Genomic DNA, 12,204 nt, shown 5'->3' with positions numbered 1-12,204 from the left:
TGGTGCCTCTGAAAGGCAGGCCAACGTTTCGATAGGAGGACGTATCTTCGTCAAAGGCGGCCTCGTCATCCTCGACATGTTAGTTTTAAAGGGTTAGTACAGTGACGTCACGTGTGGGTGTTGTCGGTGGGGTTGGTTATAAAGGGAGAGACTTCAGAGGTAATGAGCGCTGTCGTCTGACGTCTGTGAGCTTCGTTCCCAAGACGAGGGGACAAGAGCGAGAGAGTGGGTAGGCGGGGAGGAAAGAAAAGAAAGAAAAGGAGAAAACAACAGGGGCACACCAAGAGGAAAAACAGAAAGAACAAGAAAAAAAGAAGGGGGCATGGGAGGGCGTTGGGGAAGCGAGAGGTTAGGGAGCACTCAGGAGTGTCGTTGGCGGCATGTTATTGTGGCATTAGAACAGCCGATCAGGCGGTCAGTGCGCGAGTACCACAAAAGACCAAAAAAGAAAGAAACATGAGTTGAAAGAGCGACCTGAGAAGCATAGCAGCAAGGCGTCCAGTAATTTTGAAGTAGTTAAGATGGCGAAAATGAGTCTGCGGTGCAATGTATGGGGTGCCTTGAAGGCAGCGGCTTGGTATTCAAAGGACATTAGCCTCTGTCGCTCAACATAGGTGTCGTTACGGCGGTATACAGAAATGGCGATACCCTGCGCGGCTGAGGCGCCGAAAGAGGGATACTGACATCTGGGACTGCGGAATGCATTGGTGAGGGTGTTTCAAAAAACTTATAAAAAATGAAAACAGAGGGGGGGACCGAAACCGGAATAATAAATAGGTGGGTGACGTGTGCAGGAGCGGGCGGGGGCAAGCGTACATGGGAAAAGGGGGTCGTCCAGTACATCCATCGTAATCGTTTGTATTCCGCTTCACCAAAACGCCCTCCTACTAAATACCCCCTTCGGCAACACAGAAAATTGGTCCCTAAAACGAGGACAAATTACGGCAAAGATAAGCTCGATTACGAGATTCCAGTCGTTCTCAATAACTCATCTTTAAGTGTCATGTTTGATCTCCCTAAGAAGAAATTTAAGAAAGACATCAAAAAGTTCCTAATCAGCACTGACCAACTATAATCCCAGTTTTTTACTTAGCGAAGGATCTCTTGTTTTCGTGACAAGTTGTTTGTGTGTGTATTTTCTTTAGCCACCTCATGCCATAGAGTTTCCCACTACATTACCTAGAGGGAAATCTGGCGCGGCTGCGCTGTGGTATGCATGGGAATGCCGGTATATTGTGACTTCGGATTGGCATCGTTCTCGGAGAGACAGGACACCTTGAAGACGCGTTTGGCTAGCACCGTTCCGTCTGTCAGAACGATACATTTACTGCTAAAACAGCACGTGAAAAGCTGTCTTGGCTTGCTTTATTATTACACAAAAACATGCTTTGCTTAACTATGAGAACGTGTTATTGCTTGCACGATTATATTGTCACAGGTATCAACTACGTACACGATGTATTTACACGATGCGTATATATACAGCAGCACAGAGCCGCGAGAGGCTGTTGCCACTTCGTCGTCTTTACCGTCGACGACTTTGTCCTCTTTTCCACCGTAACACGACCCCCTGCAGAAAAAGCACCATCCCGGTGCTTCAGACAGGGCCGTCGGTAAGGGCATAGTACGGCTTAAGCCGAGAGACGTGTACGACGTCAGGTGATGTGGAACCCGGTGCCATGACGGAGGTCTCGGGGATCATCTCGTAAGTGACGTTGGTCACTTGACGTAGAACACGGTAAGAGCCTTTGTAGCACGGGAGGAGTTTCTCGGAGAGCCCCACTAGGCGGCAAGGGGACCAAAGTAGCACGAGAGCCTGGCAAAAGATATGTGTCACGATGGCGGTGATTGTAAGACTGTCGTTGAAATTCCTGCGATGCCAACAGACGAGTACGGGCAAGCTGGCGCGCATGGTCAGCGTGGGCGATGGCGTCGCGGGCATACTCGCTCCTCGGATCCTGTATCAAGGGGAGGGAAGCGTCCAATGGTAATACTGGGTCACGACCGAAAAGTAAGTAAAAGGGGGAATACACAGCAGTATCATGACATGATGAATTATAGGCGAAGGTGACGTAGGGCAGCGCCACATCCTAGTCCTTGTGGTCGTGTGAAACGTATTTCGATAGCATGTCAGTAATAGTCCGATTAAGAAGCTCAGTAAGGCCGTAGGTCTGGGGATGAAAGGAGGTGGTCAGTTTGTGCTTGGTAGAACATGATCGTAGGATATCGGCGATGACTTGGGAGTGGAAAGTTCGGCCACCGTCCGTAAGGAGCTGTCGTGGGGCGCCATTTACTAAAATGATATTCCGGAGTACGAAATCTGTGACGTCGCTTGCGCAGCTCGTGGGAAGTGCCCGAATGATGACATAGCACGTCGCGTAATCAGTAGCCACAGCGATCCACCTGTTGCTGGAGCTGGACTCAGGGAAAGGGCAAAGGAGATCCAAACCAACGCGAAAGAACGGCTCAGGTGGAATGTAGATCGGCTGCAAGTACCTGGCAGGAAGCGTTGCTGGTTTTTGCGATGTTGACAGGGCTTGCAAGCAGCTACATACCGCCGTACGGAGCGTGCGAGGCCGGGCCAGTAGAAGCGGCGGCGCACGCGGTCGTAAGTGCGAGCAAAGCCAAGGTGTCTGGCAGTTGGGGCGTCATGAAACTCCTGAAGCACGGTTGAGCTGAGGTGTTGAGGAACGACTAGGAGAAGGGGTGGACCGTCAGGATGAAAACTGCGTCGGTACAATATCCCGTCATTGAGAACGAACCACCGTAACGATGGCTCAGTAGGAGCATATTCCATTCTGTCAATGAGGGTCCTCAAAGTAGCGTCATGGCGTTGCTCGTTGGCCACGTCCAAAAGCTGGGGAATGGAAAGAACATTTGCGGAAACGTCCATGTCGGCGTTGGCGGGCGTGTGTACAGGACAACGCGACAAACAGTCGGGGTCCTTGTGTAGGCGACCAGACATATACACCACCGAATAGGAATACGCGTGTAGCCGCAAAGCCCATCATCCAAACCTCCCTGTGGGATCCTTTAAGGACGAACGCCAACAGAGGGCGTGGTGGTCCGTTACAATAGAAAAGGGCCTGCCGTATAAATAGGGGCGAAATTTCGCCACTGCCCACACAACGGCCAAACATTCGCGCTCGGTAATAGAGTAGTTCCGCTCCGCTGGTGACAAAAGACGGCTAGCGTACGCGATGACTCGTTCATGGCCGTGTTGAACTTGTGCCAAGACGGCACCGATTCCGTGGCCACTGGCATTGGTTCACACCTCTGTAGGGGCTGAAGTAACGAAATGTCCTTGAATCGGTGGGTTGGTGAGCATGATGGTAAAGCGAGAAAAGGCGGTGGCCTGAGAGGATCCCCATGAAAACGGCACACGTTTCTTCAGGAGATCTGGGAGAGGGCGTGCTATCGTGGCAAAATCTTTAACAAAGCTGCGGAAGACAGCGTATGAAAACAGCATATTTAATGAAATTGCTTGTCTGCAAAGAAATACAGCTACCTACATCACCCATCACGGAGAATATTGGTCTATACCCCCCTCAAGAACCAACTACGGTTTGCAAATGACGAAAAATAAATTACCCAGACTGCTTAATTCATTACATGACGCTGGCATTGACATCAATAACATAACACGTTCAGAACTGTCGTTACTTATCAGAACCTTCTCCTAAATAATGAATCTAGCGTAATTTCTTTTTCACTTGTATTCACATGTGTGTCTTGTTAAATGTTTGTAATGACATAATTTTTGCTTGTCCTTTTCTTTTCCTTAATTATTCCAATATTAATCGACCATCGTATCTTTTCACCTTTAATTATGCATCGTCAAGTGTACGCGATTTTCACTTTTATTTACGTATTGCCAAGTGTATGTAATGTGGTGGTGCGTACTATCTGCATTGCTTCTATTTGTCCTTATCCTATTTCTTTGTTCCTTTTTGTTTGTTCCGTTATAGAAAATTCTCTTGAATTGATTGATGATTGCAATTAATATTTATATGTAATGTTCTTTGCGTATCGTCGATGGCGCTACTCACTGCCACCATGTAACACGGGTGCTAAGGGCACCTCAAGCTGCCTCACTGCAGCTTTTATCTTAGCCTCCGACATTGTATTTTAGCAATGGAAACAAATAAATAAATAAAGAAGGAAAGTAAGTAAGAGCAAAGGCCCACAAAACTTCGGACATCTCTTGCGGACTGTGGAACAGGGAACTCTTTTACAGCGCGAATTTTCTCTGGGTCCGGTCGGATGCCAGTCGCATTGACGACATGTCCGAGAACAGTAATCTCACGGTGGGGGCCGAAGTTACATTTCTCGCAGTTGAGCTGTAGACCTGGCTTGCAAAAAACGGCAAGTACAGCTGAAAGGCGCTCAATGTGTGTGCTTAATGAGGGCGAGAACACAATAACATCATCTAGAAAGCAGAGCCAAGTCGACCACTTGAATCCTTGGAGTAATGAGTCCATCATACGCTCAAAGGTAGCCGTAGCGTTGCATAGCCCAAAAGGCATAACTTTGAATTGGTAAAGACCATCAGGCGTTATAAAGGCGGTCTTTTCCCGATCTAGATCATCGACAGCGATTTGCCAATATCCGGACCGCAGGTCGATGGACGAAAAATACTGTGCCCCGTATAGGCGATCGAGGGCGCCATCGATACGTGGCAGCGGGTAGACGTCCTTCTTCGTTATGCGGTTGAGGTGGCGGTAATCGACGCAGAATCTCCATGAACCGTCCTTCTTTTTACCAGCACGACAGTGGATGCCCAGGGACTTGACGATGGCTAAATGATGTCTTTCGCTAGCATCTTGTCAAGTTCCGTTTTGATGACGTGACGCTCCGAAGCTCACACTCGGTAGGGTCACCGATGGATGGGTGGATTATCGCCTGTATGTATACGATGTTTGACAACTGACGTCTGGCCTAAGGGTAGGTTGTTCAGGTCAAATATATCCTTGTAGGAAAGCAATAGACTGCAGAGCTGTTCAGCCTCTATAGGAGTGAGATCCGGGGCGATCATTTTCCTAATGCTGTTGTCAGTACATTTAGCAGACCGGAAAGGCTCACAGGCCGCGTCGATGGCAAAGGTCTCGACGCAACTAACTTCGACAGGATGATTGTAGCCAGGGTGATATCTTTCGGCAGAATTTGCTTAGCGAGCCCGTAATTCACCACAGGGAGATACGTGTGATTGTCTGTGACCCTCATGCACTATTGTATGCGGAACGGCAACGTTGTGGGTGAGAACGATGTCAGTTATGGGAGCGGAGATGTAATCACCATCGGGTACTGGCGCAGAAGGCGACATTTCGATTTATGTGTAGACCTATGGAAGAACGTGAACAAAATCAGTCGGTCTTAGGCGAATTTCGTGTGGTGTCGGAGGAACGACCAACAGAGGCAGGTCAAGACGCACAATGTTTGAGGAACAATCGGTGAGCGCTGAATGTGCGGAGAGGAAGTTTAGGCCTAGTATGAGGTCATGGGGGCATTCGTCAAGCACGGTGAAAGCGACGACAGTATGGCGGCCGGAAATGCTCACACGTGCAGTACACATTCCGACCACGGTCACCGTGCTACCGTCGGCGATTCGTACGAAGCGAGTAACGGCAGGCGTAACAATTTACTTTAAATAGCGGCGTAGGCGGCTGGTCATAATCGACATGGGTGCTCCGGTATCTATGAGGGCTGTGACGGGTGTGCCGTCAACTTGGACTTCAAGAAGGTTATTTCTCGTAAACAGCGTCAAAGGAGGATTTTGCGGCGAATGCGACATTACAGCACCACCTCGAGGTGCCGCATTGCCTAGTTTTCCTGCTGGGAAGGTCCTGGGTAGGTCGGCGGCGGCGAGCGGTGAAGCTGGGGTGGACGTGACTGACGACGTTGAGGCGAGGGCGAGCGAGCATAGTGGCGTCGGAAGCGCCATAGAAGCGACGAGGTGAGGAACTTCGGGGCGAACTTGCATCACGGAAGGTGGTTCGAGGAGGGGACGGACAACGGCTCCAGCAGTGATGAGAAACGCCACCGATTCGGCCACAGCAGAAACAGATCGGTCTGTCGTCAGGTGTACGCCAGTCCGATGGATTCCTGGTAGTGTAGGGATAATGGACACTGTGAGGTGGACTGCGATAGGACCAAGGCATAGGAGTAGGGGGGTGTCAGGGCGACTCAATGAGCAGGCGCTGGGAAGACCCATATTAATGATTTCCTGGTGGACCACGGACTGGATCAGCGATATCGTCTCAGCAGTGTTGTTCCAAGACGTCTGTTGAGGCAGGAAACGCTGCTTTGAGTTCGAGGCGTACAATTCGGGTGATGTTTTCGCTTGGTGGTGGCGAGCGAGATGATCGGTCGGGTCGGTACAGGAAGAGGTCGCTGCAGTATTTGGAAGCCGTGTAACCTTATTGTATATACGGCCACTCTTCGCCTGCTCGAGACGGCGACATTCCTTCACGATGGCGTCGACTGTCGATAAATTTCTAAAGACCAGAAGGTTGAATGCGTCGTCCGCGATGCCTTTGATAATGTGTCCAACCTTGTCCGCCTCTGGCATGGACGTGTCGATTTTATGACAGAGTGCTAGGACATCCTGAATGTGGGAGACATAGGACTCGGCAGCAGTTTGGGTTCACGTGGCGAGTTGTTGCTTGGCGGCTAGTTGTCGACCGGTCAGATTGCCAAAAACGTCCGACAGCTTCTCTTTGAACAAGTCCCAACTGGTTAGCTCTTCTTCGTGTGTGTAAAACCACGTAAGCGGTGTTCCGTCGACGTAGAACACGAAATTGGCCAGCATTATGGTCGGATGCCACCTGCTCACCTTGCCGACGCGCTCAGACATCTTCAACCATTCTTCTATGTCAACACTTTCAAGGCCGGTGAACCTGCTGAAGTCATGGGGCTGAGGTAGAGCAACGTACTGGGCATGCGTAGTCGGCATTGTAGCTGCAGACGCGGTGCCTTCCACTGGAAGGATGGTCCCAGGCTGGGTGAGACGTCTGCTGCAAAGCTCCGTGGCGAAGACGCGTACTCCGCACGTCCACTAAATTTCCATGGGTATCAACTATACACGATGTATTTACACGATGCGTATATATACAGCAGCGCAGAACCCCGAGAGGCTGTTGCCACTTTGTCGGCTTTACCGCCGACGACTTTGTCCTCTTTTCCACCGTAACAATATGTTACATAAAAAGTATCAGAGGGGCGCTAAAGTTGGAGAACAGACGACAAGGTTCGCGCTCGCTTTGAAACAGTTTGTCATCTGGTCTTGCATTCCTTCGCTTGGTCATGCATTGTAGGTGAGTAGGGATGCGATTTGTGTGAATGTAAACATTCTATTAAGATTTTGCTTTAGGAACGCGTAATTTGTGTAGCCATATCCACGTTTTAGACGAAGCCTCTTACAACATCAGCCAACACGAGCCTCGCGAACACATATACCGTCATTCCCGTGATGGCACGGTGCCTCCTTAAGAAACTCCCATAGGCGGTGGCGCTAGATTTCCCTCTATGTGTTCCCCGCAGGGGCGTCTGCGTCAGCAGGCGTTTGGTGTGTTGCGACACCACGTACCCGAGCACACGAGGGTTGGACCCTCCCGCGTGTAGCCGTGCGCGGCTTAGCCGTGTCTGGGGAAATGGGGGTCCTGGGGGTTGAGCCGATGCTGGGTGTTTGGACCTTTAAGGCCCCCCGGCGGAGGCAACACACCTCTTCGGCCTCGGCTCACATAGACGGCACCCCCGGACTGACCCACCCGGGGGAAATCGGTAGTTGCCTTTTCCTGTCTCTCTCTCCCTCTAGCCTTCGTCTTTCCCTTACTTTCCACCTTTCCTGTCTCCTTCTCTCTTCTATTTACTTCCTTCTTCTTGGCGGCAAGGGTTAACCCTGTGTGGCTATCCAACCTTGGGTACACCATATTTGGTTATAGTGGCGGCGTACGACTGGCGTAGTGCAGACTTGCATGCAAGCTCTGCCGCGTCCCCTCGTTGGGCTCCATGGTGGGCGGTCGGCGCTGTTGCCGAATTTATTATGCCTATTCATGGAAAATTCTTTTCCCCCATTTCCTGATCGCCCCCCTAAACGAGGGCGCACCGAAGTCTTTCAATTTTCGGGCAACCGAACATGTAACTTTCCCCGCTTTCACGTCGTCCACTCTGATCAATCTGGAAAGACGGTGAGAATAATCTCACCTTTTCTGGTATCGAAAACCCTGACTGAAGTCTTTGGACCTGGCTACAAAGCGTCGAAAATGGCAAGCGGCGATCTCCTACTGGAGCTTCGTGATGAGAAACAACATGAAAAACTACCTAAACTAGTGTCCTTTGGCGATGTTCCGGTTACAGTTACCCCACACCGTACCATGAATACCACGCGCGGCGTCGTCTCCGATGCTGATTTGCTAGAGCTATCTGAAACTGAACTCCTGGAGGGCTGGAGTGATCAGAACGTCGTCAGTGTCAAACGAATTAAGATTAGGCGGGAAGGAAAAGAAATTCAGACAAAACACCTAATACTTACTTTCGGCTCTAGTGTTCTGCCCGACACCATCGAGGCCGGGTACCTCAAGATTCGTGTTAGGCCATATGTGCCAAATCCCCTGAGATGCTTCAAGTGTCAAAGGTTCGGCCACAGCTCACAGAACTGTCGAGGGCGGATGACTTGTGCCAAGTGTAGTGAACACGAACACTCCTCTGAAACATGCCAGAATACCCCACACTGCGTCAACTGTGACGGCGAGCATGCCGCGTACTCGCGGTCCTGCCCATCTTGGAAAAAAGAAAAAGAAATAGTAACCATAAAAGTAAAAGAAAATATCACTTTCAAAGAGGCACGCAGGCGGGTTTCATACCTACCCAAGGAAAGCTTTGCCGATGTGACGCGCCAGGGGGCAGCGACACAAAGGCTTCCAGCGGCTGCCCGACCCACAGTCAGTGAGTCGGCAGTTACGCAATCTGCCCCCGCGGCGGTTGCAGCTAGGGTTGCTCCGTAAACCGAGGAGAAGGGATCATCGACCCCGAAGGTGGGCGCAGCCGGGGCTGCCTCAACCTCCCAGGCCCCTTCCAGCGCTGGCAACGGCCGGCGCAGCCAAATCCCCCAGGGAGCCCCATCGACCTCCGGGCTGGTGGGCGCAGGGGTCTTGCCCTCCAAGGCGGGACTCTCCCTGGTAACTTCTCGCTCGCAAGAGCACGTGTCCGGCGCCTCACAAGAGGCAATGGACACTACACCTATTCTCAAGGCGCACCAAGCGCCTAAGGAGCGGCGAGGCTCCCTCGAACGCTCCAGAAAGGGCACAACCCCCGTTACAGGGCCTCGAAAGAGCTCAGTAACCTAAGCGGCATCACCTCCATTTCCGTAAACACAGCACAATTTTTTCTTTAAATATGGATACACAAATCATTCAATGGAATGTCAGAGGTCTTCTTAGGAATCTCGATGATGTGCAAGAACTTATCCATAAACACAATCCGAAAGTGCTGTGTTTACAGGAAACACACTTAAAACCAATACACACAAATTTTCTTCGACAACACGTTACTATTCGCAAAGATCGCGATGATGCTCTCGCATCATCGGGCGGTGTTGCAATTATAATTCAAAAAAGCATAGCCTGTCAACGTTTGCAGCTACGAACGGCCCTTGAGGCAGTGGCGGTTCGAGTCATTCTGCTAAACAAGCTTATCGCTATTTGCTCACTTTATATACCCCCACATTATAAACTAAGCAAACATGAATTTCAGTCCTTTATTGATGAATTGCCAGAACCCTACGTTGTTCTTGGCGATTTCAATGCACATAACTACCTGTGGGGCGACCCTCGTATAGATGCGCGAGGACGTCTTCTCGAACAGTTCCTCTTTTCTTCTGGTGCTTGTCTGTTGAATAAAAAGGAACACACATATTACTCTCTTGCAAATAGAACCTATTCTTCCATAGACCTTAGCATAGTCTCCCCGTCTGTACTGCCTGAACTTGAATGGGAAGTTACCGACAACCCTTACGGCAGCGACCACTTCCCTATACTGCTAAGATCACCGAAAGAAAATGAATATCCACCGCACGCTCCTAGATGGAAGGTTGAGACAGCTGATTGGGAGAAATTTCGATCTCTGTCTAGTATCTCATGGGCTGAATTGTCTTCGTTAGGAATTGATGCTGCAGTCGAATTCTTTACAGCATTCATAATAGATGTCACATCTAAATGCATATCCGAAGTGAGTGGTCTGGCATGCAAACGACGTGTGCCGTGGTGCAACAGCGAATGTAGGATCGCCCGTAAGAATCAGAACAAGGCGTGGGGGTTGCGACGCGCTTCTCCCACTGCAGAGAATCTTATGAACTTTAAAAAAATAAAGTCCCAAGGCAGGCGAACCCGCCGACAGGCCAGAAGAGAAAGCTGGCACAAGTTTTTATCAAGTATTAACTCGTTTAGGGATGAGGCCAAAGCCTGGAACAGAGTAAATAGGATTAGAGGGCGGCAAACACATTCACTCCCCCTGGTAAACACACAGGGAGATACACTGCAAGACCAGGCCGACTCACTTGGGGAATATTTTGAGAGCGTGTCAAGTCCAACAAATTATACACAATCCTTTCTCAAACACAAAGAAACAGAAGAACGTAAGCCATTACCAAGAAAAGGTCGAGAGAATGAGCCTTACAACCGTCCCTTTAGCACTGCCGAGCTAAGAGCTGCCTTGATCACATGCAAGAGCTCTGCACCAGGACCTGACAGAATTATGTACGACATAATTAAGAACGTACACACTGATACACAATTGACTTTACTTGCACTTTTTAACACTATTTTGGCTGCTGGATATCTTCCACTTGCATGGAGAGAAGCGATTGTGATTCCCATTCTGAAGCAAGGTAAATATCCTTCGTTGGCGTCAAGTTGCCGCCCGATAGCCCTCACAAGTTGCATTTGTAAGCTGTTTGAGAAAATGGTTAATCGGCGACTCATACATTTCCTGGAATTAAACCAAATGCTTGATCCCTTTCAGTGTGGCTTCAGGGAAGGGCGGTCTACAATTGATCACCTTGTGCGCATTGAGGGAAACATTCGCGACGCCTTTCTACATAAGCAATATTTCCTATCCGTGTTCCTCGATATGGAGAAGGCATACGACACAGCGTGGCGCTACGGAATCTTGAGAGACTTGTCGGGAATGGGCATCCGTGGCAATATGCTCGCCCTAATAGAAAGCTATTTGTCCAACCGTACCTTCCGAGTAAAAGTCGGTAATGCACTGTCACGCCCTTTTACGCAGGAAACTGGTGTACCCCAGGGAGGTGTGCTCAGCTGCACTCTTTATTGTTAAGATGAACACACTACGTGCTTCACTGCCACCGGCCATTTTTTATTCCGTATACGTCGACGATATACAAATAGGCTTTAAATCCTGCAACCTCGCAGTATGCGAGAGACAGGTACAGCAGGGCCTGAACAAGGTTTGCAAGTGGGCTGACGAAAACGGATTTAAGATCAACCCCCACAAAAGCTCTTGTGTTCTTTTTACTAGAAAGAGAGGCCTGGCTCCAGATCCTTGTGTTCAACTGAGTGGACATCAAATACCTATCAACAAAGAACACAAATTTTTAGGTATTATACTTGACTCCAAGCTCACTTTTATACAGCACATTAAATATCTTAAAGAAAAATGCCTAAGGACAATGAACTTGCTTAAAGTTCTATCCCACTCAACATCGGGTAGCGACAGGAAGTGTCTGATGAATGTTTATAAGAGCCTAATTCGATCACGATTGGACTATGGTGCCGTCGTATATAACTCTGCCGCTCCGAGCGCACTAAAGATCCTAGATCCTATCCACCATCTAGGTATCCGCTTAGCCACTGGTGCTTTCAGAACAAGCCCGATTGAAAGCTTATACGCGGAATCAAATGAATGGTCGCTCCATCTACAGAGAACTTACATCAGCCTTACATATTTCCTAAAAATACACTCCAATCATCAACATCCATGTTTTAACACTGTTAACGATATGACCTGCACTACACTCTTCCATAATCGTCCTTCTGTAAGAAAGCCTTTCTCGCTTCGAGTGAGGGAGCTTAGTGATGAGATACATGTCCCACTCCCCGAGCTTCGCCTAATGCATCCAGCCAAGCTGCTACCTCCTTGGGAATGGCAGCTGATACAATGCGACACATCTTTCATTCAAGTTACAAA

The 12,204-nt window shown here is 49.5% G+C and overlaps 1 protein-coding gene across 1 annotated transcript in view; it reads left to right on the top strand.

The window, feature by feature from the left end:
* The window catches only part of LOC142568104 (inactive serine/threonine-protein kinase TEX14-like), a 254,356-nt gene that overhangs the window by 75,686 nt on the left and 166,466 nt on the right, over positions 1-12,204 (top strand). The gene's annotated exons all lie outside the window — the stretch shown is intronic.

The sequence above is a fragment of the Dermacentor variabilis genome, unplaced genomic scaffold, assembly GCF_050947875.1.
Source record: "Dermacentor variabilis isolate Ectoservices unplaced genomic scaffold, ASM5094787v1 scaffold_16, whole genome shotgun sequence".
In the NCBI taxonomy this organism is placed as follows: Eukaryota; Metazoa; Arthropoda; class Arachnida; order Ixodida; family Ixodidae; genus Dermacentor; species Dermacentor variabilis.
This window is presented reverse-complemented; position numbering and strand designations above follow the sequence as displayed.